This window comes from Oncorhynchus keta, chromosome 11 (genome assembly GCF_023373465.1).
Source record: "Oncorhynchus keta strain PuntledgeMale-10-30-2019 chromosome 11, Oket_V2, whole genome shotgun sequence".
Lineage (NCBI taxonomy): Eukaryota > Metazoa > Chordata > Actinopteri > Salmoniformes > Salmonidae > Oncorhynchus > Oncorhynchus keta.
The window spans coordinates 32246934-32272151 of NC_068431.1; the positions used below are offsets into that span (position 1 = coordinate 32246934).

The 25218-nt window shown below is 46.7% G+C and overlaps 1 protein-coding gene across 4 annotated transcripts in view; it reads right to left on the minus strand.

Annotated features, from left to right (window-relative positions):
• The window catches only part of LOC118390706 (active breakpoint cluster region-related protein-like), a 315098-nt gene that overhangs the window by 67455 nt on the left and 222425 nt on the right, over positions 1 to 25218 (minus strand). The window lies entirely within an intron of this gene.

Here is a 25218-nt window from a genome sequence, read left to right on the forward strand (position 1 = left end):
TGGCACGTGGGTATATGCTCCTAAAACCAATGAGAAGATGGCATGTGGGTATATGCTCCTAAAACGAATGAGAAGGTGGCACATGGGTATATGCTCCTAAAAACAAATGAGAAGATGGCACGTGGGTATATGCTCCTAAAAACAAATGAGAAGATGGCATGTGGGTATATGCTCCTAAAACCAAATGAGAAGATGGCACGTGGGTATATGCTCCTAAAAACAAATGAGAAGATGGCACGTGGGTATATGCTCCTAAAAACAAATGAGAAGATGGCATGTGGGTATATGCTCCTAAAACCAAATGAGAAGATGGCACGTGGGTATATGCTCCTAAAAACAAATGAGAAGATGGCATTTGGGTATATGCTCCTAAAAACAAATTAGAAGATGGCACGTGGGTATATGCTCCTAAAACCAAATGAGAAGATGGCATGTGGGTATATGCTCCTAAAACCAAATGAGAAGATGGCACGTGGGTATATGCTCCTAAAAACAAATGAGAAGATGGCATGTGGGTATATGCTCCTAAAACCAAATGAGAAGATGGCACGTGGTTATATGCTCCTAAAAACAAATGAGAAGATGGCATTTGGGTATATGCTCCTAAAAACAAATTAGAAGATGGCATGTGGGTATATGCTCCTAAAACCAATGAGAAGATGGCATGTGGGTATATGCTCCTAAAACCAATGAGAAGATGGCATGTGGGTATATGCTCCTAAAAACAAATGAGAAGATGGCATTTGGGTATATGCTCCTAAAAACAAATTAGAAGATGGCACGTGGGTATATGCTCCTAAAACCAATGAGAAGATGGCATGTGGGTATATGCTCCTAAAAACAAATTAGAAGATGGCACATGGGTATATGCTCCTAAAACCAATGAGAAGATGGCACATGGGTATATGCTCCTAAAACCAATGAGAAGATGGCATGTGGGTATATGCTCCTAAAACCAATGAGAAGATGGCATGTGGGTATATGCTCCTAAAACCAATGAGAAGATGGCACATGGGTATATGCTCCTAAAACCAATGAGAAGATGGCATGTGGGTATATGCTCCTAAAACCAATGAGAAGATGGCATGTGGGTATATGCTCCTAAAAACAAATTAGAAGATGGCACGTGGGTATATGCTCCTAAAACCAATGAGAAGATGGCATGTGGGTATATGCTCCTAAAAACAAATTAGAAGATGGCACATGGGTATATGCTCCTAAAACCAATGAGAAGATGGCACATGGGTATATGCTCCTAAAACCAATGAGAAGATGGCATGTGGGTATATGCTCCTAAAACCAATGAGAAGATGGCATGTGGGTATATGCTCCTAAAAACAAATTAGAAGATGGCACATGGGTATATGCTCCTAAAAACAATGAGAAGATGGCATGTGGGTATATGCTCCTAAAAACAAATTAGAAGATGGGACATGGGTATATGCTCCTAAAAACAATGAGAAGATGGCATGTGGGTATATGCTCCTAAAAACAAATTAGAAGATGGCACGTGGGTATATGCTCCTAAAAACAATGAGAAGATGGCATGTGGGTATATGCTCCTAAAAACAATGAGAAGATGGCATGTGGGTATATGCTCCTAAAAACAATGAGAAGATGGCATGTGGGTATATGCTCCTAAAACCAATGAGAAGATGGCATGTGGGTATATGCTCCTAAAAACAAATTAGAAGATGGGACGTGGGTATATGCTCCTAAAACAAATTAGAAGATGGGAGAGGCGAGACTTGCAGCAGGTTTGAGAATCACAAATAGAACCAAGTTCTATTTTAGCACCTGGCCACGCAGACACTCGTGAGCAGTGTGGGTGCAATGATTGAATAACATGTATGTGTACATGACGCAAGCGGTGTGGTCAGCATGTAAGCCAATAGGGTTCTATGATAGAGTTCATGTTTGCATCGGGCTCACAGCGTGTGAGATGTGTGAGGTGGGCAGAGTGTATGGAGGGCAATGTGAGGATATAGGCAGCGTCTGGTCAGTGTGAGGGGTGAACCTATAAGTTAATCCTCTGTTAGCCCTGGTCTGGTCTGTAGACAGGGTGCTGCTGAATATACCTGGCTGGCATTTAGGAGTCTGTGGAGAGGGGTTGGCACTGCAGAGGGGCAGTGGCCACATACGGCTCACACAACATCCTTTTACGTTTGACTGGTTTGGCAACAGTGTGAGTAAGCAGCAGGAAACGTCTGGAGCTGTGTGAGAACCATGTGTCTTACATCGAGCACGGTTCACAGTAAAAGGTGAGTGGACTATCACGGCTGAATGGGAAGGGCTGGCTGTACATGTGAGCAACTTCCAGTAAAAATACCATGAACCCAGAGTATAGAAAAACCCTGTTGTCCCTCCATCTTCTAATACCTAGTACTGACGTCACTCCCAGAACAGAACAAACCCTCCACAGAGAGGTCCATCTCTGGGTATAATGAGATGTACCATCACAGTGAAGTGTGGCTCAAACTCAACCTCCCTGCATATGGAACACATCTCCTAATCGCCACAATCACATCATCAAAACAAACAGAGGGGCTCTTTTCAACAAAGTGCCACTTCCACAAACTATACAGCTTTCTAACTATATCAGGCCCTTCTCTTGGGGGTACTCTATCCCTTTTCCTCCATCACTACCTCTCTCCACAGGTCCATTGTGTGAAGGACGGGCCAAGGCGTCAGTATCACTGGATATCACACAGCACCAGAGGGTCAGCTCTCTATCCGACTTACACACACACACACACTTTTCAAAGCCTACGGGGCCCGGTTTCACTTGGATACTGAATTTCTGCTGGGGCCCATTACTAAAATATGGTCGAGGGGACTGCCAACAACAGCACAGGGAAAGAGAGATTGGCAGGGAGGGAGAGCCAGGGAGGGTGAAAGTGGTGCTGTTCTCTGGGGGTGTTCGCGGGATAAACGGGGGAAAAGCAATTGCACTGGGAGAGATTTGGCCCTGGTGTTCATGTGAAATCTGATTAACAGAAAAGAGGAGAGAATGAAAGAGGCCTGGGGGGGTTCTCCACTACCCCTCAGTCTGCCAGGAGAGAGAGAAAGAGGAATATGTACAGTGCATTTGTAAAGAATTCAGACCCCTTCACTTTTTCTACATTTTATTATATGTTACAGTGTTATTCTAAAATGGATTACATTTAATTGTTTCCTCAATCTACACACAATACCCCATAATGACAAAGTGAAAACAGGTTTTCAACATTTTTTAAAATGTATTTTATTTCACCTTTCACCTATTTAACCAGGTAGGCTAGTTGAGAACAAGTTCTCATTTGCAACTGCGACCTGGCCAAGATAAAGCATAGCAGTGTGAACAGACAACACAGAGTTACACATGGAGTAAACAATTAACAAGTCAATAACACAGTAGAAAAAAAAGGGGGAGTCTATATACAATGTGTGCAAAAGGCATGAGGAGGTAGGCGAATAATTACAATTTTGCAGATTAACACTGGAGTGATAAATGATCAGATGGTCATGTACAGGTAGAGATATTGGTGTGCAAAAGAGCAGAAAAGTAAATAAATAAAAACAGTATAAAAACAGTATGGGAATGAGGTAGGTGAAAATGGGTGGGCTATTTACCAATAGACTATGTACAGCTGCAGCGATCGGTTAGTAGCTCAGATAGTTGATGTTTGAAGTTGGTGAGGGAGATAAAAGTCTCCAACTTCAGCGATTTTTGCAGTTCATTCCAGTCACAGGCAGCAGAGTACTGGAACGAAAGGCGGCCAAATGAGGTGTTGGCTTTAGGGATGATCAGTGAGATACACCTGCTGGAGCGCGTGCTACGGATGGGTGTTGCCATCGTGACCAGTGAACTGAGATAATATATAAATATATAAAAATATATAAAAAATAAAAAGGGGTATTGTTGTTTTTTCGATGGGGAAATCATTTAATTTAAACCATAATTATTCAGACACTTTGTTAATGACACTCGAAATTGAGCTCAGGTATATCCTGTTACCATTGATCATCCTTGAGATGTTTCTACAAATTGATTGGTCGAGTCCACCTGTGGTCAATTCAATTGATTGGACATGATTTGGAAAGGCACACACCTGCCTATAAAAAGGTCCCACAGTTGACAGTGCATGTCAGAGCAAAAACCAAGCTATGAGGTCGAAGGAATTGTCCGTAGAGCGCCGAGCCAGGATTGTGTCGAGGCATAGATCTGGAAAAGGGTACCAAAAAATGTCTGCAGCACTGAAGGTCCCAAATAACACAATTGCATCCATCATTCTTAAATGGAAGAAGGTTAGAACCACCAATACTCTTCTTAGAGCTGGTCGTCCAGCCAAACTGAGCAACCGGTGGAGAAGGGTCTTGGTCAGGGAGGTGACCAAGAACCCAACAGTTAATCTGACAGCGCTCCAGTGTTCCTCGGTGGAGAAGGGAGAACCTTCCAGATGGATCAATCAGGTCATTATGGTAGAGCGGCCAGATGGAAGCCACTCCTCAGTAAAGGCACATGAGCCCCGCTTGGAGTTTGCCAAAAGGCACTTAAAAGGACTCTCAGACCATTAGATACAAGATTCTCTGGTCTGATGAAACTAAGGTTGAACTCTTTGGCCTGAGTGACAAACGTCACCTCTGGAGGAAACCAGGCGCCGCTCATCACCTGGCCAAACCCATCCCTATCGTGAAGCATGGTGGTGGCAGCATCAGGCTGTGGGGATCTTTTTTTTCAGCAGCAAGGACTGGGAGACTAGTCAGGATCGAGGGAAAGATGAATGAAGCAAAGTACAAAGAGATCCTTGATGAAAACCTGCTCCAGAGCGCTCAGGACCTCAGACTGGGGTGAAGGTTCACCTTCCAACAGGACAACGAACCTCAGCACACAGCCAAGACAACTCAGGAGTGGCTTCGGGACAAGTCTCTGAATGTCCTTGAGTGGCCCAGGCAGAGCCCGGGCTTGGACCCGATCGAACATCTCTGCTACAGCAAAGTACTGATTAAAGGATCTGAATATTTGTGTAAATGTGATTTCAGGTTTTACATTTACAATACATTTGCAAATATGTCAAAAAAATTGTTTTTGCTTTGTCATTATGGGGTATTGTGTGTAGATAGAATTAAAAATCCTCAGCTTTTTTTATCCATTTTAAATAAGGCTGTAATGTAACAAAATGTGGAAGGAGTGTTACATCATGTCAATAAAGCAAATTGAATTGAGAGGGGGGAAAGAGAAAGAGGAGGGAGAGAGAGAGAGTTCTTTCTGTAAGGGGAAGAGGGTTCTTTCTGTAAGGGGAAGAGGGTGCATAAGGGTAGTAAAATAAAAGTGAGTTTACCTTCTACCATCCCTTTGGTTTCTGTCCCACTAAGACACCCCTAACCACAGTAACAGTAAAGCATGATCTCATCTGGGGGAGAGGGCCGCTCTGGTTTCTGTCCCACTAAGACACCCCTAACCACAGTAACAGTAAAGCATGATCTCATCTGGGGGAGAGGGCCGCTCTGGTTTCTGTCCCACTAAGACACCCCTAACCACAGTAACAGTAAAGCATGATCTCATCTGTGGGAGAGGGCCGCTCTGGTCTGTCCCACTAAGACACCCCTAACCACAGTAACAGTAAAGCATGATCTCATCTGGGGGAGAGGGCCGCTCTGGTTTCTGTCCCACTAAAACACCCCTAACCACAGTAACAGTAAAGTATGATCTCATCTGGGGGAGAGGGCCGCTCTGATTTCTGTCCCACTAAGACACCCCTAACCACAGTAACAGTAAAGCATGATCTCATCTGTGGGAGAGGGCCGCTCTGGTTTCTGTCCCACTAAGACACCCCTAACCACAGTAACAGTAAAGCATGATCTCATCTGGGGGAGAGGGCCGCTCTGGTTTCTGTCCCACTAAAACACCCCTAACCACAGTAACAGTAAAGCATGATCTCATCTGTGGGAGAGGGCCGCTCTGGTCTGTCCCACTAAGACACCCCTAACCACAGTAACAGTAAAGCATGATCTCGTCTGGGGGAGAGGGCCGCTCTGGTTTCTGTCCCACTAAAACACCCCTAACCACAGTAACAGTAAAGTATGATCTCATCTGGGGGAGAGGGCCGCTCTGATTTCTGTCCCACTAAGACACCCCTAACCACAGTAACAGTAAAGCATGATCTCATCTGTGGGAGAGGCCGCTCTGGTCTGTCCCACTAAGACACCCCTAACCACAGTAACAGTAAAGCATGATCTCATCTGGGGGAGAGGGCCGCTCTGGTTTCTGTCCCACTAAAACACCCCTAACCACAGTAACAGTAAAGCATGATCTCATCTGTGGGAGAGGGCCGCTCTGGTTTCTGTCCCACTAAGACACCCCTAACCACAGTAACAGTAAAGTATGATCTCATCTGGGGGAGAGGGCCGCTCTGATTTCTGTCCCACTAAGACACCCCTAACCACAGTAACAGTAAAGCATGATCTCATCTGGGGGAGAGGGCCGCTCTGGTTTCTGTCCCACTAAGACACCCCTAACCACAGTAACAGTAAAGCATGATCTCATCTGGGGGAGAGGGCCGCTCTGGTTTCCATAGTCCAGGCCAGGGTGGCTGAGCTCCCAACAAGATATTGCCACACACTGTTTGCCCTGCCAATCATGGCTCAAGAGAGAGGGCGAGCGAGAGAGAGTCGAAGGGAGCTTTTTGGGATGCTCTGGTTCATACAACACATTTAGATTTCACAGAGTCAATGTGGTCGTGTGGAATTCTAATCGATCAGTACATTGGAAGGCAGAGAAGAGCCATGCATGAAATGACTTCAGGGAGGAGAGGTGAAGTTGTTGTTTCTTCCATCATCTGCTATCAAGAAATCCAATGACGGAGAGAGAGAGAGAAGAAAGGAGAAGAATGCTCTGGCCCCAGGTTGTGGCTCCTGAAAGAAAGAACCATCTCAGGAACTCACTGTCCCTGGAACCCGCGTGTGTTTCCTGCTAATGGAAGGAGAAGTAGTCCCTTTTCCCTCACTAAGGATGAGTAGAAAACAATTTCTGTCAGAGAGAGAAGCCATAACTGAGACACTTAGTCATTTCTTTATAAAATTGTGTTTTTGATTGAATTATATCAGTAGAAAATTACTATTTCACTTAGAGACAGCTTTTTAATGTTTCTCATTTTGGCCTACTAGTGGGGGGTCGTCACAGATAAAAGCATTTAGCCATAATGGGGAAAAATGATGAACAGAATAAAGTGTTGATGAGATTGGTAGATGTGACTGACACAGCAGGTTGTAGGAGGAGAGTGCTAATGTACTACGTCGTGTTACTACTCCCCTAATAACACACACAATGGGAGGCACACACACGCATCTCTTTAAGTTCACCTTGTCCTTGCCACCTTGGTACTGCTGGCTCAGGTTTCAGATTTCCTTAGCGACGGTGTGCAGGGAGATGGGGGTTATTTGATGGGGTTTGGGGGGGGGTGAACACACATGTCCCCTCTTGGAGCAGCGGGGGGTAGGGGTGTCTGACACTCTGCATGGTATGTACGTGTGTGTTCTCTGTTGGTGATTTATGACTGACACACTGACTGCCAACAACCAGTCTTTCTCTACTTTGTTCTCTGTGCCTTTGTTCCAATCCCCCCCCCCCCTCTCTGACAGAAATCAGCAGGAGCTATTGTTCCCTCCATACCTGGTATATTCCACAGCTGGAGCTAACACAGGCACAGCTGGAGCTAACACAGGGTTGTCTCTTGGTATTGCTATTTTATTAGGATCCCCATTAGCTGTTGCGAAAGCAGCAGCTACTTCCTGGGGTCCAAACAGAACATGAAACATGACATAATATAGAACATTAATAAACAAGAACAGCTCAAGGACAGAACTACATACATTTGAAAATGGCACACAGAGCCTACATATCAATACATACACACAATATCTAGGTCAAATAGGGGAGGAGCATTGTACTATAAGGTGCTGCCTTCTGTTATCAATTTCTTTCAACAGTCATTTGTGTCAGTGCAGTACATGTTGAGTGGCCTTCTCTATAAGCATGCTGAAAGTCTGTTGTCAATTTGTTTACAGAGAAATAGCATTGTATTTGATCAAACACCATTTTTTCCAACAGTTTACTAAGAGCTGCAGCAAGCTGATTTGTCTGCAGTTTCAACCAGTAAAGGCCTCTCTACCACTCTCTACCACTCTCTACCACTCTCTACCACTCTCTACCACTCGGAATTACTTTGGCTTCCCACCAGGCCTGACAACCAACACCTTTCTCTCGACTCAGATTAAAGATATGACAGACAGCAGTGGCCATAGAGTCAGCTACCATCCTCAGTAGCCTTCCATATAAGTTTTCAATGCCAGGAGGTAATAATTGATCGATAACAATTATTTTCTCACTTGTCCCACACTAACTTACAATGCTTTCTTTAATTATATATATATATATAAAAAAAAAAAATTTTTAATGCATGAATACTATGGCTCGCTGTTTGTTGTTGGCATTTCCTGCTCAAGTTTTACCCACTTTGGCAATGAAGTAATCATTAAAATAACTGGCAACATCAAATTGTTTTGTGATGAATAAGCCATCTGATTTGATTAAAAGACTGAATTGAATTTGTCTTTGACACGATAATTTAATTTAAAGTACGTTAAAGTTTTATACCATTGATCTTGGCTTCATAATACAGTTTCTTCTTCTTTTTGTTGAGTTTAGTCACATCATTTCTCAGTTTGAAGTAAGTCAGATATGCAGCCAGACTCCAGCCACTCCAGCCACCCCATCTCTTTCAACCATACCGTTTTTCAAAAGCTCATCAATTCATTCAATTCCATCAATCCAGTTCTATCATAAAGTTTCATAGCAGGTGCATGTTTATCAATAATTGGGAGAAGCAATTTCATAAATTCATCAAGTGCAGCATCTGTATGCTTCTTATGAATTATTAGCCCCTCAGAGATAAGCATTAAAACCGTCAGAGTTGTAATTGGAGCCTTCTGGAAGCTTTGCTGTTGAATGGTTCTAGAGCACTACTGGTCCTGCTACAGGATAGCACCATTGGCATGGCAAAGGGGATTCACTCTTCCTCTACACAGCACCACTGTCTGAAAACAATAGGACCCTTCCACTGGAAAGCCATTCATTACAGCGTACTGCATATGTCAGTGGTTCCCAAAACGTTTTAACATTGGGATCCATCATCCATGGATCCATCTAAAGCCTTTCACATTCTTTTGTGAGCCACAAAATAGTCAAAACCATGTTTCGAAAGACTAGTTAAAGCCAGGCTTTAACTGTGACCCAAGAGAGAACAACAGCATTACGTTACATCCCTTTTGTAACAGTTCGAGTCAATGTGAGTGGGAAACAGAGTTAAACAGAACAGTACTCTATTGTATCTCTATGCATCAAAACTGGTTCTCCTCTTTTGATCTCCCCTTAATTCACAACCTGTAATTGGTCACCCTCTGGGTCCCTCTCTCTCCCCCTCTCTCGCTGTCGCACTTTCGCTCTCCCAACTCCTCTTCTCCCCCGCTCTCCCTTGGTCTCTGTCACTCCCTCCCTCCCCCTCTCTAAACAGCTGGGTTACATGTCCAGGGGAGCATTTACATCTGCTGGTAATCACTTACACTTCCCTCCTCCCTGATTATGTAACTTTAATAACATCCAATTACCCACACTGCCTGCCTTCCTGGTCCATCAGCAGAACAGTACAGTGTGTCTGCTGGGTTTGGACACCACAGCCGACCCCCATTCATCTCTCTATGTATCTGGTTGATAAGCCACAGTCCTGTCAGAGTAATAGAGGGACTTGTATGCCACTGCATAATTATGTCTATCATAGCGAGAGGGAGTTAACATACAGTATATACAGGATCACACTGACAATACACATCCCACTATAGAGGACTAGAATCTATTCTAGTCTTTTTACAAAGATATAGAGTACAGACAAATGATGTCATAATACACTTAAAGTCCATGTGTTCCTTTCTCCATCCATCCCGTCAGAGACATTGGATTAGGCAGCAGTATAAATATAAAGGACGGACGATCCAAAATGGCCCCGCTGGTTCGTCATCAGAACCATTTCATATCAACTCAATTTGGAGGGGGATTCTTTCATTAATTGTTTATTTCTTTCTCAAACAAAATAAAGGATTTTCTCTACATTCTTAGATAATCAGATTGTTCATTTGAAAACACAACCTAGTTATTTAGGGCACATAGTCCCAGTGTGCTGTTTGTGTATAACAAACCCTGACAAATAGAGGGGAAGGATGAGGAAAAGGGTTATTTAGTAGGAAATGGAGGAGAAGAACACCAACCTGTCATCGGATAGAGATGTGGAAGAATCATGATCAGAGACGGCTGGTCCCTAACTACCCTCCATCAATAAAGAGCACCAGATGTGGAAGAATCATGATCAGAGACGGCTGGTCCCTAACTACCCTCCATCAATAAAGAGCACCAGATGTGGAAGAATCATGATCAGAGACGGCTGGTCTCTAACTACCCTCCATCAATAAAGAGCACCAGATGTGGAAGAATCATGATCAGAGACGGCTGGTCCCTAACTACCCTCCATCAATAAAGAGCACCAGATGTGGAAGAATCATGATCAGAGATGGCTGGTCCCTAACTACCCTCCATCAATAAAGAGCACCAGATGTGGAAGAATCATGATCAGAGACGGCTGGTCTCTAACTACCCTCCATCAATAAAGAGCACCAGATGTGGAAGAATCATGATCAGAGACGGCTGGTCCCTAACTACCCTCCATCAATAAAGAGCACCAGATGTGGAAGAATCATGATCAGAGACGGCTGGTCCCTAACTACCCTCCATCAATAAAGAGCACCAGATGTGGAAGAATCATGATCAGAGACGGCTGGTCCCTAACTACCCTCCATCAATAAAGAGCACCAGATGTGGAAGAATCATGATCAGAGACGGCTGGTCCCTAACTACCCTCCATCAATAAAGAGCACCAGATGTGGAAGAATCATGATCAGAGACGGCTGGTCCCTAACTACCCTCCATCAATAAAGAGCACCAGATGTGGAAGAATCATGATCAGAGACGGCTGGTCCCTAACTACCCTCCATCAATAAAGAGCACCAGATGTGGAAGAATCATGATCAGAGATGGCTGGGCCCTAACTACCCTCCATCCATAAAGAGCACCAGATGTGGAAGAATCATGATCAGAGATGGCTGGTCCCTAACTACCCTCCATCAATAAAGAGCACCAGATGTGGAAGAATCATGATCAGAGACGGCTGGTCCCTAACTACCCTCCATCAATAAAGAGCACCAGATGTGGAAGAATCATGATCAGAGACGGCTGGTCCCTAACTACCCTCCATCAATAAAGAGCACCAGATGTGGAAGAATCATGATCAGAGACGGCTGGTCCCTAACTACCCTCCATCAATAAAGAGCACCAGATGTGGAAGAATCATGATCAGAGATGGCTGGGCCCTAACTACCCTCCATCCATAAAGAGCACCAGATGTGGAAGAATCATGATCAGAGATGGCTGGTCCCTAACTACCCTCCATCAATAAAGAGCACCAGATGTGGAAGAATCATGATCAGAGACGGCTGGTCCCTAACTACCCTCCATCAATAAAGAGCACCAGATGTGGAAGAATCATGATCAGAGACGGCTGATCCCTAACTACCCTCCATCAATAAAGAGCACCAGATGTGGAAGAATCATGATCAGAGACGGCTGGTCCCTAACTACCCTCCATCAATAAAGAGCACCAGATGTGGAAGAATCATGATCAGAGACGGCTGGTCCCTAACTACCCTCCATCAATAAAGAGCACCAGATGTGGAAGAATCATGATCAGAGACGGCTGGTCCCTAACTACCCTCCATCAATAAAGAGCACCAGATGTGGAAGAATCATGATCAGAGACGGCTGGTCCCTAACTACCCTCCATCAATAAAGAGCAGCAGATGTGGAAGAATCATGATCAGAGACGGCTGGTACCTAACTACCCTCCATCAATAAAGAGCACCAGATGTGGAAGAATCATGATCAGAGACGGCTGGTCCCTAACTACCCTCCATCAATAAAGAGCACCAGATGTGGAAGAATCATGATCAGAGACGGCTGGTCCCTAACTACCCTCCATCAATAAAGAGCACCAGATGTGGAAGAATCATGATCAGAGACGGCTGGTCCCTAACTACCCTCCATCAATAAAGAGCACCAGATGTGGAAGAATCATGATCAGAGACGGCTGGTCCCTAACTACCCTCCATCAATAAAGAGCACCAGATGTGGAAGAATCATGATCAGAGACGGCTGGTCCCTAACTACCCTCCATCAATAAAGAGCACCAGATGTGGAAGAATCATGATCAGAGACGGCTGGTCCCTAACTACCCTCCATCAATAAAGAGCACCAGATGTGGAAGCATCATGATCAGAGATGGCTGGTCCCTAACTACCCTCCATCAATAAAGAGCACCAGATGTGGAAGAATCATGATCAGAGACGGCTGGTCCCTAACTACCCTCCATCAATAAAGAGCACCAGATGTGGAAGAATCATGATCAGAGACGGCTGGTCCCTAACTACCCTCCATCAATAAAGAGCACCAGATGTGGAAGCATCATGATCAGAGATGGCTGGTCCCTAACTACCCTCCATCAATAAAGAGCACCAGATGTGGAAGAATCATGATCAGATATGGCTGGTCCCTAACTACCCTCCATCAATAAAGAGCACCAGATGTGGAAGAATCATGATCAGAGATGGCTGGGCCCTAACTACCCTCCATCCATAAAGAGCACCAGATGTGGAAGAATCATGATCAGATATGGCTGGTCCCTAACTACCCTCCATCCATAAAGAGCACCAGATGTGGAAGAATCATGATCAGATATGGCTGGTCCCTAACTACCCTCCATCAATAAAGAGCACCAGATGTGGAAGCATCATGATCAGAGACGGCTGGTCCCTAACTACCCTCCATCAATAAAGAGCACCAGATGTGGAAGAATCATGATCAGAGACGGCTGGTCCCTAACTACCCTCCATCAATAAAGAGCACCAGATGTGGAAGAATCATGATCAGAGACGGCTGGTCTCTAACTACCCTCCATCAATAAAGAGCACCAGATGTGGAAGCATCATGATCAGAGACGGCTGGTCCCTAACTACCCTCCATCAATAAAGAGCACCAGATGTGGAAGAATCATGATCAGAGACGGCTGGTCCCTAACTACCCTCCATCAATAAAGAGCACCAGATGTGGAAGAATCATGATCAGAGACGGCTGGTCCCTAACTACCCTCCATCAATAAAGAGCACCAGATGTGGAAGAATCATGATCAGAGACGGCTGGTCCCTAACTACCCTCCATCAATAAAGAGCACCAGATGTGGAAGAATCATGATCAGAGACGGCTGGTCCCTAACTACCCTCCATCAATAAAGAGCACCAGATGTGGAAGAATCATGATCAGAGACGGCTGGTCCCTAACTACCCTCCATCAATAAAGAGCACCAGATGCTAGATGAGGAGCACATTGACTATATGAAGGATGATCCCGATCCCATATCATACCAGAGATACTGTAACAATGCTAGGTAAAATTGAGGGTAAAATTGATGTTGATCTTTAAAATGCCAAAATACACTCATTTGTGTGTTGTTAGTCATTGACTAATTTCAACTGTATGTAATAAAACCTTTCCTTTGTCAATTCATGTAAATCATACAATACACACTCACCCTCCCTCCCTCCCTACACCACCACCACACAGCAGGTAGTACACACTCACCCTCCCTCCCTCCCTCCCTCCCTCCCCCTCCCTCCCTCCCTCCCTCCCTCCCTCCCTCCCTCCCTCCCTCCCTCCCCACACCACCACCACACAGTAGGTAGTACACACTCACCCTCCCTCCCTCCCCACACCACCACCACACAGTAGGTAGTACACACTCACCCTCCCTCCCTCCCCACACCACCACCACCACACAGCAGGTAGTACACACTCACCCCCCCCCACACCACCACCACACAGCAGGTAGTACACACTCACCCTCCCTCCCCACACCACCACCACACAGCAGGTAGTACACACTCACCCTCCCTCCCTCCCCACACCATCACCACACAGCAGGTAGTACACACTCACCCTCCCTCCCTCCCCACACCACCACCACACAGCAGGTAGTACACACTCACCCTCCCTCCCTCCCCACACCACCACCACACAGCAGGTAGTACACACTCACCCTCCCCCCCACACCACCACCACACAGCAGGTAGTACACACTCACCCTCCCTCCCTCCCCCCACCACCACCACACAGCAGGTAGTACACACTCACCCTCCCTCCCTCTCTCCCCACACCACCACCACCACACAGTAGGTAGTACACACTCACCCTCCCTCCCCCCCCACACCACCACCACACAGTAGGTAGTACACACTCACCCTCCCTCCCTCCCTCCCCACACCACCACCACACAGCAGGTAGTACACACCCACCCTCCCTCCCTCCCCACACCACCACCACACAGCAGGTAGTACACACTCACCCTCCCTCCCTCCCCACACCACCACACAGCAGGTAGTACACACTCACCCTCCCTCCCTCCCCACACCACCACACAGCAGGTAGTACACACTCACCCTCCCTCCCTCCCCACACCACCACCACACAGCAGGTAGTACACACTCACCCTCCCTCCCTCCCCACACCACCACCACACAGCAGGTAGTACACACTCACCCTCCCTCCCTCCCCACACCACCACCACACAGCAGGTAGTACACACTCACCCTCCCTCCCCCCCCACACCACCACCACACAGCAGGTAGTACACACTCACCCTCCCTCCCTCCCCACACCACCACCACACAGCAGGTAGTACACACTCACCCTCCCTCCCTCCCCACACCACCACACAGCAGGTAGTACACACTCACCCTCCCTCCCTCCCCACACCACCACACAGCAGGTAGTACACACTCACCCTCCCTCCCTCCCCACACCACCACCACACAGCAGGTAGTACACACTCACCCTCCCTCCCTCCCCACACCACCACCACACAGCAGGTAGTACACACTCACCCTCCCTCCCTCCCTCCCTCCCCACACCACCACCACACAGCAGGTAGTACACACTCACCCTCCCTCCCCACACCACCACCACACAGTAGGTAGTACACACTCACCCTCCCTCCCTACACCACCACCACACAGAAGGTAGTACACACTCACCCTCCCTCCCTCACCACCACCACACAGTAGGTAGTACACACTCACCCTCCCTCCCTACACCACCACCACACAGAAGGTAGTACACACTCACCCTCCCTCCCTCCCAACACCACCACCACACAGTAGGTAGTACACACTCACCCTCCCTCCCTCCCCACACCACCACCACAGCAGGTAGTACACACTCACCCTCCCTCCCTCCCCACACCACCACCACAGCAGGTAGTACACACTCACCCTCCCTCCCCACACCACCACCACACAGCAGGTAGTACACACTCACCCTCCCTCCCCACACAGTAGGTAGTACACACTCACCCTCCCTCCCTCCCCACACCATCACTACAGAGCAGGTAGTACACACTCACCCTCCCTACCCACACCACCACTACAGAGCAGGTAGTACACACTCACCCTCCCTCCCTCCCTCCCCACACAGTAGGTAGTACACACTCACCCTCCCTCCCTACCCACACCACCACTACAGAGCAGGTAGTAGACACTCACCCTCCCCACACCACCACCACACAGCAGGTAGTACACACTCACCCTCCCCACACCACCACCAGGTAGTACACAGAAGGGCATGTGGCAGGTTGGAGCGATTGATATCATTTACATGGATGTATGAATTTGCCCCCCATTAGTGTTTGTGTGTGTGTTTTTGCTTAGGATGTGTCAGAACACACACCCTTGTGGGCCATCTGTCAGTGTTGACAGATGCTGCTGCATGTGCGGCCCCAGGGTGGGGGTACGTAGCAGGGGGAGGACATGACAGATTACACCACTACATGGTGGGAGCCAGAGCATGATAGATGAGCAGGTCTATTAGATACATTCATTTATATTACGCTGGCGCACATACGTGAACCCACACACATGAACCCACACACATGAACACACACACATGAACACACACGTTCTGCATTGGCCCAAACAAAGAAACAGATGCCTATTAACCACGGACTCTGTTTTTAAAATCAAGCTTCCGACATCCTGGCGCTTGATGTTTACATTTTGGAGCCCCAAGTCTGCTTTTGTATAAGTGAGAGCTAAACCCTCTGTTTTAATGCAATGTTCTGTTACTGTAATGTACCACAGCACACTCTGCGGTTCTGCTGTAGCCTGACAGTAAGGGCTGCCAGGAACAAAGCTTTGTGCCCCCTTCACCACACAGACACACAATTCTCCTCCAGCGCCTGAACTCTGTCTCCCATTATCTCTGGTTCAACTAGCTCAGGTTAATCATTCTACAGGCACAATAACAGAGGGGTCTGTGACATGTTCTCACCCTGGAGTAGGACCCAATCAAAAGGACCCTGCTACAGCACAGTGGGAGGTAGAGAGGAGAGGAGGAGAGGAGAGGGGGATAGAAGAGGAGATGAAGGATAGGGAGAATAATGGAGTAGGTAGAGAGGAGAGGAGGAGAGGGGGATAGAAGAGGAGAGGAAGGATAGGGAGAATAATGGAGTAGGTAGAGAGGAGAGGAGGAGAGGAGAGAGGGATAGAAGAGGAGAGGAAGGATAGGGAGAAGAATGGAGTAGGTAGAGAGGAGTGGAGGAGATGGGGGTAGAAGAGTAGAGGAAGGATAAGGAGAAGAATGGAGTAGGTAGAGAGGAGAGGAGAAGAGGGGGATAGAAGAGGAGAGGAAGGATAGGGAGAATAATGGAGTAGGTAGAGAGGAGAGGAGAGAGGGATAGAAGAGGAGAGGAAGGATAGGGAGAATAATGGAGTAGGTAGAGGAGAGTAGGAGAGGGGGATAGAAGAGGATAGGAAGGATAGGGAGAATAATGGAGTAGGTAGAGATGAGAGGAGGAGAGGGGGATAGAAGAGGAGAGGAAGGATAGGGAGAATAATGGAGTAGGTAGAGAGGAGTGGAGGAGATGGGTAGAAGAGTAGAGGAAGGATAGGGAGAAGAATGGAGTAGGTAGAGAGGAGAGGAGGAGAGGAGAGAGGGATAGAAGAGGAGAGGAAGGATAGGGAGAATAATGGAGTAGGTAGAGAGGAGAGTAGGAGAGGGGGATAGAAGAGGATAGGAAGGATAGGGAGAAGAATGGAGTAGGTAGAGAGGAGTGGAGGAGATGGGGGTAGAAGAGTAGAGGAAGGATAGGGAGAAGAATGGAGTAGGTAGAGAGGAGAGGAGGAGAGGGGGATAGAAGAGGAGAGGAAGGATAGGGAGAATAATGGAGTAGGTAGAGAGGAGAGGAGGAGAGGAGAGAGGGATAGAAGAGGAGAGGAAGGATAGGGAGAAGAATGGAGTAGGTAGAGAGGAGTGGAGGTGATGGGGATAGAAGAGGAGTGGAGGAGATGGGGATAGAAGAGGAGGAAGGATAGGGAGAAGAATGGAGTAGGTAGAGAGGAGTGGAGGAGATGGGGATAGAAGAGGAGGAAGGATAGGGAGAAGAATGGAGTAGGTCGAGAGGAGTGGAGGAGAGGGGGATAGAAGAGGAGAGGAAGGATAGGGAGAAGAATGGAGTAGGTAGAGAGGAGTGGAGGAGATGGGGGTAGAAGAGGAGAGGAAGGATAGGGAGAAGAATGGAGTAGGTCGAGAGGAGTGGAGGAGATGGGGGTAGAAGAGGAGAGGAAGGATAGGGAGAATAATGGAGTAGGTAGAGGAGAGTAGGAGAGGGGGATAGAAGAGGATAGGAAGGATAGGGAGAATAATGGAGTAGGTAGAGATGAGAGGAGGAGAGGGGGATAGAAGAGGAGAGGAGGATAGGGAGAATAATGGAGTAGGTAGAGAGGAGTGGAGGAGATGGGTAGAAGAGTAGAGGAAGGATAGGGAGAAGAATGGAGTAGGTAGAGAGGAGAGGAGGAGAGGAGAGAGGGATAGAAGAGGAGAGGAAGGATAGGGAGAATAATGGAGTAGGTAGAGAGGAGAGTAGGAGAGGGGGATAGAAGAGGATAGGAAGGATAGGGAGAATAATGGAGTAGGTAGAGAGGAGAGGAGGAGAGGGGGATAGAAGAGGAGAGGAAGGATAGGGAGAAGAATGGAGTAGGTAGAGAGGAGAGGAAGGATAGGGAGAAGAATGGAGTAGGTAGAGAGGAGTGGAGGAGATGGGGTAGAAGAGTAGAGGAAGGATAGGGAGAAGAATGGAGTAGGTAGAGAGGAGAGGAGGAGAGGAGAGAGGGATAGAAGAGGAGAGGAAGGATAGGGAGAAGAATGGAGTAGGTAGAGAGGAGAGGAGGAGAGGAGAGAGGGATAGAAGAGGAGAGGAAGGATAGGGAGAAGAATGGAGTAGGTAGAGAGGAGGAGAGGAGAGAGGGATAGAAGAGGAGAGGAAGGATAGGGAGAATAATGGAGTAGGTAGAGAGGAGAGTAGGAGAGGGGGATAGAAGAGGATAGGAAGGATAGGGAGAATAATGGAGTAGGTAGAGAGGAGAGGAGGAGAGGGGGATAGAAGAGGAGAGGAAGGATAGGGAGAAGAATGGAGTAGGTAGAGAGGAGTGGAGGAGATGGGGGTAGAAGAGTAGAGGAAGGATAGGGAGAAGAATGGAGTAGGTAGAGAGGAGAGGAGGAGAGGGGGATAGAAGAGGAGAGGAAGGATAGGGAGAATAATGGAGTAGGTAGAGAGGAGAGGAGGAGAGGAGAGAGGGATAGAAGAGGAGAGGAAGGATAGGGAGAAGAATGGAGTAGGTAGAGAGGAGTGGATGTGATGGGGATAGAAGAGGAGTGGAGGAGATGGGGATAGAAGAGGAGGAAGGATAGGGAGAAGAATGGAGTAGGTAGAGAGGAGTGGAGGAGATGGGGATAGAAGAGGAGGAAGGATAGGGAGAAGAATGGAGTAGGTCGAGAGGAGTGGAGGAGAGGGGGATAGAAGAGGAGAGGAAGGATAGGGAGAAGAATGGAGTAGGTAGAGAGGAGTGGAGGAGATGGGGGTAGAAGAGGAGAGGAAGGATAGGGAGAAGAATGGAGTAGGTCGAGAGGAGTGGAGGAGATGGGGGTAGAAGAGGAGAAAGGATAGGGAGAAGAATGGAGTAGGTCGAGAGGAGTGGAGGAGATGGGGTAGAAGAGGAGGAAGGATAGGGAGAAGAATGGAGTAGGTTGAGAGGAGTGGAGGAGAGGGGGATAGATGAGGAGAGGAAGGATAGGGAGAAGAATGGAGTAGCTAGAGAGGAGTGGAGGAGATGGGGGTAGAAGAGGAGAGGAAGGATAGGGAGAAGAATGGAGTAGGTCGAGAGGAGTGGAGGAGATGGGGGTAGAAGAGGAGGAAGAATAGGGAGAAGAATGGAGTAGGTCGAGAGGAGTGGAGGAGATGGGGGTAGAAGAGTAGAGGAAGGATAGGGAGAAGAATGGAGTAGGTAGAGAGGAGTGGAGGAGAGGGGGATAGAAGAGGAGAGGAAGGATAGGGAGAAGAATGGAGTAGGTCGAGAGGAGTGGAGGAGATGGGGGTAGAAGAGGAGAGGAAGGATAGGGAGAAGAATGGAGTAGGTAGAGAGGAGTGGAGGAGAGGGGGATAGAAGAGGAGAGGAAGGATAGGGAGAAGAATGAAGTAGGTCGAGAGGAGTGGAGGAGATGGGGGTAGAAGAGGAGAGGAAGGATAGGGAGAAGAATGGAGTAGGTCGAGAGGAGTGGAGGAGATGGGGGTAGAAGAGGAGGAAGGATAGGGAGAAGAATGGAGTAGGTCGAGAGGAGTGGAGGAGATGGGGGTAGAAGAGGAGAGGAAGGATAGGGAGAAGAATGGAGTAGGTCGAGAGGAGTGGAGGAGATGGGGGTAGAAGAGGAGGAAGGATAGGGAGAAGACTGGAGTAGGTCGAGAGGAGTGGAGGAGATGGGGGTAGAAGAGGAGGAAGGATAGGGAGAATAATGGAGTAGGTAGAGAGGAGTGGAGGAGATGGGGGTAGAAGAGTAGAGGAAGGATAGGGAGAAGAATGGAGTAGGTAGAGAGGAGTGGAGGAGATGGGGATAGAAGAGGAGAGGAAGGATAGGGAGAAGAATGGAGTAGGTAGAGAGGAGTGGAGGAGATGGGGATAGAAGAGGAGAGGAAGGATAGGGAGAAGAATGGAGTAGGTATTGACTAAAAGGGGGAAACCAAACAGCTCGATTATCAACTACCAGAATCCACCACAGAGGAACACCAGGTATTTTAAGCGCAGCCATTTCACTGCAGTGGAATTCAGAGTGTGGTCTCATTACTGGCAACTGTTATGAGAAAAGCTCATTGGTGATACCATTCAGTGGAGAGACATGTTAACTAACAGAAGAATATCAGACTATCAAAATCAGAGTCAGGTCGCAGTTGCAAATGAGAACTTGTTCTCAACTAGCCTACCTGGTTAAATAAAGGTGAAATAAAAATAAAAAATAAAAGAGTCATACCCATCAGTATCGCCACAATCTTCTCCAGTCCCAGTCTCCTCTGTGCTAGAGCCAACACACCCAGACAGATGGCTATGTGAACCATGGTGGGTCTATGGAAGACAACACTCTGTTCTCAGATAAGACAGAAATGAAAGGCCTGAGCCCAGGGGATGGGGTGAGCAGAGGGAGTGTGGGGGGTTACTACATAAAGCATTGCTGGCTTTAGCTGCCAAGACTGATGCATTTCCGCTGTATAAAAGCACCGGTCGGGGTTGTCGTCCCAAGCGTTGCGTGACCGGTCCCCTTTCAAGTCAACATCATCTTAGAAATCAGGCACTTAAATGTGATAAGAGTCATTTCTGAAATTCAAAAAGGCTGAAATGGAAAGTCAGTCACAGCCAGTCCAACACAAAGTCATTTCCAACCTAACCTGGGTCTGAAAAGGCACCTTATTCCCTATATATATCCAAAGCAGGCCCTAGCTAAAAGTAGTTCCATTTCAGACACAGTCCTCATCCAGCAGGGACCAGCTAGAGAGAAGAAATAAAGCCCTTTACTGCTGTTTTAACTGACAGCCTGGAGGACAGATATTGATCAGTACTGTGATAGCCAACCTCAAAGGAGTTTAAGAGCCATTAATGTTCCCAGTGTGAGCTGAGACAGACGGGGGGAAATAGCCTCTAACATGTTGTCGTTTAATGGAGGATTAGAGCTTTCACCCCTAGAGGTCAGGGGTCAGAGGTTATCTCCTGGGGGTCAGAGCTGTGTGTGGAAATGAATTGCTGCCTGCCAGCTGGTACTAAATAATTGATTATTAGGCAGAGAGAGAAAGATCACAGGCATACATTTTATTTGTCACATGCCTCGTAAACAACAGGTGTAGACTAACAGTGAAATGCTTATTTACGGGCCCTTCCCAACAACGCAGAGAGAAAGAAAATAGAGAAATAATAACACGCAATAATAAAAGTTATAATAAATACACAATGAGTAACGATAACTTGGCTATATACAGGGGTACCAGTACCGAGTCCATGTGAAGGGGTACAAGGTAATTGAGGGAGATATGTACATATAACTAGGAATAAAGTGAGTAGTTAACAGTATAGATAATAAACGTAACAGCAGCGTATGTGATGAGTCAAAATAAATAAGTGCAAAAAGGGTTAATACAGATAGCTATTGGTTAACTATAGGACTAACTATTTAACTACCAGGACTAACTATTTAACTACCAGGACTAACTATTTAACAACCAAGACTAACTATTGAACTACCAGGACGAACTATTTAACAACCAAGACTAACTATTTAACAACCAGGACTAACTATTTAACTACCAGGACAAACGATTTAACTACCAGGACTAACTGTTTACATACCAGGACTAACTATTTAACTACCAGGACTAACTATTTAACTACCAGGACTAACTATTGAACTACCAGGACGAACTATTTAACAACCAAGACTAACTATTTAACAACCAGGACTAACTATTTAACTACCAGGACAAACGATTTAACTACCAGGACTAACTGTTTACATACCAGGACTAACTATTTAACTACCAGGACTAACTATTTAACTACCAGGACTAACTATTTAACTACCAGGACTAACTATTTAACTACCAGGACTAACTATTTAACTACCAGTACTAACTATTTAACTACCAGGACTAACTATTTAACTACCAGGACTAACTGTTTACATACCAGAACTAACTATTTAACTACCAGGACTAACTATTTAATTACCAGGACTAACTATTTAACTACCAGGACTAACTATTTAACTACCAGGACTAACTATTTAGCAGTCTTATAGCTTGGAGGTAGAAGCTCTTCAGGGTCCTGTTGGTTCCAGACTTGGCGCATCAGTATCGCTTGTGGCTGACCCTCAGAGAGACACACACCAGTTTGACCTCACCAGGCATCACAGGGACCCCTGTTTCCATGGAAATAAGTCTGATTGATCAGAACTAAAAGAGACCCTTACTTATGGCAATCTGAGTGGGACGGGCACTGCAGTGTTCTGCAGTGGCATGACTGTCTAATAGTTTCAATGCATAGTAAAACAGCATCTTACTGCACATGTCACATGTATATTGATATAGCACGAGCCAACTTAACTTGACACCATCTTTACAGAAACAAAATATCCTCTGACGAAAAATGGCAATATTGAAAAGTCATTACAGGACATAGTTTACTTATAGTATCTAAACTTTCATCTGTGAAGAAAATAAATAAAAAGCAACTTTGCTGCATGATACGCCCATGTAAGGCCTTTTAGCATTCTGGAGTCTTGTTAAACAAATCAGTTAGGTCTCAAGAGAGGACAACGAAAACATTTCCGCTCCTTTCAGAGGAGCTTGACGAGAAAGAAACAGAAGAGCTCCAAGAAAAAGTCTCACCCACGAGGTATGACCTCTGACCCACGAGGTATGACCTCTGACCCACGAGGTATGACCTCTGACCCACGAGGTATGACCCACGCTCTGACCCACGAGGTATGACCCACGCTCTGACCCACGAGGTATGACCCACGCTCTGACCCACGAGGTATGACCCACGCTCTGACCCACGAGGTATGACCCACGCTCTGACCCACGAGGTATGACCCACGCTCTGACCCACGAGGTATGACCCACGCTCTGACCCACGAGGTATGACCCATGCTCTGACCCACGAGGTATGACCCACGCTCTGACCCACGAGGTATGACCCACGCTCTGACCCACGAGGTATGACCCATGCTCTGACCCACGAGGTATGACCCACGCTCTGACCCACGAGGTATGACCTCCGGAAGAAAGGGAAGGACTTCATCCATGTAAACTCTGTAGCCTTATATCACCTAGTAACTAAGTGTTTGCATGTAAACTACTGTGAAGTCCCTTAATAAACATCTCTGTCCGTTTACTACAATGTCCCCTATACTCCATTTACGGTTCTGGAAGTGTTATTGTCTGTCTGCTGCAGTTAAATCAAGGTTAAATCCATTTTTAAAAGGTCTCTCTCTACAGTGTCCCTATCCCTTAAGCAGCACTATTCCACACAACAACAGTCACATTCTATCAGGGACGTGGTCTCTCACTCTCACCCCAGAGAACTGATGCCATCACAGCAAATACTGACAAGTTTCTCTCTTTTCAGCTCAACCAAGCCCCTCTCTCTCTCTCTGTTGAGTCACTGGCTGCTCCCCTCTTTCTCTCGTGCCCTCCTACTGCAGAGTGGAACTCTCTCCTCTCACCCAGCAACCACAACACTCATCACTAATCCTTTTCCCACAATCTCCCATCCTGGGACTGAACATGCCATTCTCTTCACTTTTAACCCTTCCTCTTCCCCAAATCAAGCAGTGGTGAATAACATAACTATTTGTTCATTTTCAGCAACATGGCTGTTGGCTGGGAGGCAGTGTGTTTTCCCAGAAGACAGTGTGCCTCTCTGCCAGGCTGTTGAACCCCTGTGAGTGAGTAGTGGGCACATATTTTAGCCATGGGCATGACAGGCTGCAGTGAAGTTGGTATGAGGCAGGTCTGCAGCTCAGAAACCCTTAGAGACTATCACTAAAGGAACAGTGGTATAACACATGCAGGGACAAAATGGATTCCACATATGGGCTATGATGATGCCTGACATCTCAGCATTGCATTGCTAGAAAATGTGGACATTCCTCAGTTAGTACGAAGAGTTAGTACGCACAGAGGACCATTCAACTAACAGCCCAGAGGTCCTCTCTGGTTCACTAGAGGCAAATAAAACCTTCTCTATCTAAACAGCATTTCCACAGTTAGTCAGAGAAAAGGAAACAGGGAACCATTTAAACAGCCCTCTAAAAACAAACTCTCTTCAAATTGGACTGCCAATGGGGGGGGGAGTGAAGTGTCATTCATCACTATACTTGAAGAGGAAGAGAAGAGGAAGACACGTCAGTCAAGGACAGAAAACACAAGACAAACTTCAAATAACTTCAAAGATGCTGGAGTGTAATATAGGAAAGGAACACAGCCACAATCCTGGACAATAGGTTGTTATTCATATAGTATGCATCAAAGTAGGACATCTTAGTACAACTGTATGTTCTCCACACAACACTTGTTCATGTTGCATCATTTGTAGAAAACAACTGTCTATGACTGATCTGAAAGGAATAATGTACATGTCCCTCAGTATTTCTACTTCTGACTACTCCTCTATACCAGGGGCCTGGTTCCTGAGATGACCCAAGGCTCAAACAGTGCAAACATTTTATTTGCATATGTGACTAAATATTTAGCTGTGCGACTGGAAATGTACATTTAGAAGCACCAGTGTGGCTAGAAAATTTAAGGATTCTAGCTTTAAGGCCTCAAATATTTTTCATTGTGCTCCTAAATTCCTTTGTGTGCTCCTACATGTTTCAACTTAGACACACACGTGCTCCTTGTTAAAGAGGTCAGTGTAGAGGCCTGCTTCCATATGAGGGAGGAACAACAACCTAACCACAGACTGTAATACTCAACCCAAACATGTTACAGTCACAGGACATTCTGAGTGAGAAGGTTTTATAGGGTCTTTTCACACAAGGAGGAAAACCCCTAACTCTCGCACACGCACACACACACACACACACACACACACACACACACACACACACACACACACACACACACACACACACACACACACACACACACACACACA